Source organism: Sinocyclocheilus anshuiensis, unplaced genomic scaffold, assembly GCF_001515605.1.
Source record: "Sinocyclocheilus anshuiensis isolate Anshui unplaced genomic scaffold, SAMN03320099.WGS_v1.1 scaffold602, whole genome shotgun sequence".
NCBI lineage: Eukaryota > Metazoa > Chordata > Actinopteri > Cypriniformes > Cyprinidae > Sinocyclocheilus > Sinocyclocheilus anshuiensis.
In genome coordinates, this window is record NW_015547658.1 from 148,952 (window position 1) to 150,639 (window position 1,688).

A 1,688-nucleotide genomic window follows, 5' to 3' on the forward strand; every position below is an offset into this window, starting at 1 on the left:
AAATGGGTAGGTTTAGGTTTGGGGGTAGGTTAAGGGGTCTAAAAATCTAAATTGCTTATTGATAAAATGATAAAAATGCATTGATATGAATATCTTAATGATATAAAAGATACGTAAATATTTTTACGTTTTTAGCTAAAAATACGTAGCGATTTGTACGTTTTAAACGTTGAAATACGTCTAAATTGTACGTTTTAGCATTAATAAAAACGTACAAAAGTGTACGTTTTGTGCTTGTAAATGTTATGTATTAATACCTACGTATAAACATGAGACCAGGCTGCTGTGTCTCACCTGGTTGCCCATTGATGCCAACATTAACCAAAGTTGCCCAGCAATATTGCTCAAAAAGTTGCCCCGTGTATCGTCAGCCTAATGTTCCATTATTTTACAATAAGAATAAAAATCTGTTCAAATTTATCATAGCAAATGTTAACTAAAATAAATGACAATTAATGCTACTTGTTTGCTTTCTATTTGTGTTAATAAGTATAAGCTGCAGCTGCAACTGCAACATTCTCCTACAGGTTCTCACGGATACATTGAGTAAAGGCCTGGAGCCAGACGCTCTGCCACGTCTGGCTGCCAAGGGTGATGGAGGAGCTCAACAGGGTCTGCAATATGGAACTCTGGAGCAAGTATCACAATTTGTGACATAGCAAGCCGACACTAAGCCCGGGCCTCTCGGCGCTTGTACCCATTTTAGGCGAGAACACAGGAGGATACCGGCTCAACACGAAGGCTATAGAATCTGGCGAATGTGTTGGGGGTTGCCCAGCCCGCAACTCTACAAATGTCCATTAGCGAGGCACCATGTGTCAGTGCCAGGGGGATGCAACACTCCTGGTGAGTGAGTTCGCAACCTGAGCAGGCAGGGCACGCCTTGTGCTTGATAGACCAAGGCTATTGGCATCCACTATCCAGTGGGCCATCCTCTGCTTGGAGACGACATTCCCCTTCTGCCGGCCTCTGTAACAGACAAAGAGCTGCTCTGAGGTCCTGAAGTTATGTGGTCAAAACCACATACAATCTTAAAGCACAGACGGGATAGAGCAAAGCTAGAGCTGGGTCTGCCTCCTCCGGGGGCAGTGCTTGCAGGTTCACTACCTTATCCCTGAAGGGGGTAGTAGGAATCTTGGGCGCATGGCCAGGCTGGGGCCTGCTGAAGTGCTCTGAGCACCAGACTCAGGTCCCAAGAGGGTATAGAGGGAGGTCGAGGAGGGTTCGAGGAGTGTCTCACTGACATTAGGAGTAACTTCTTAAAGTGCAAGAAGTCTCACTGGGGGAAATGCATACTTGCACAGGCCCCGCAGCCAGCTGTGAGCAAGTGCATCCGTGCCTTTGAATGAATTCAAGCAGTTCAACAATGACTGAGCACGTTCCTCTGTGAGGCGTGCCATCTGTTCGACCGAATCCAACTCCATACTGAGAAAAGAGATCCTCTGTGTTGGGGAGAGTTTGCTCTTTTCCCAGTTGACCCTAAGACCCAACTGGATGAGGTGCCTTTGCACCAGGTCCCTGTGCTCACACAACTGATCCCGAGACTGTGCTAGTATGAGCCAGTCGTCTAGATAGTTGAGGATGTGAACACCTTGCTCTTTCAGTCGAACAAGAGCCCTCTTCCCAACTTTCATGAAGACAGGGGGGAGCAGGGTTTGTGGAGGTGGGAGGGAATCATTTATAAAGAG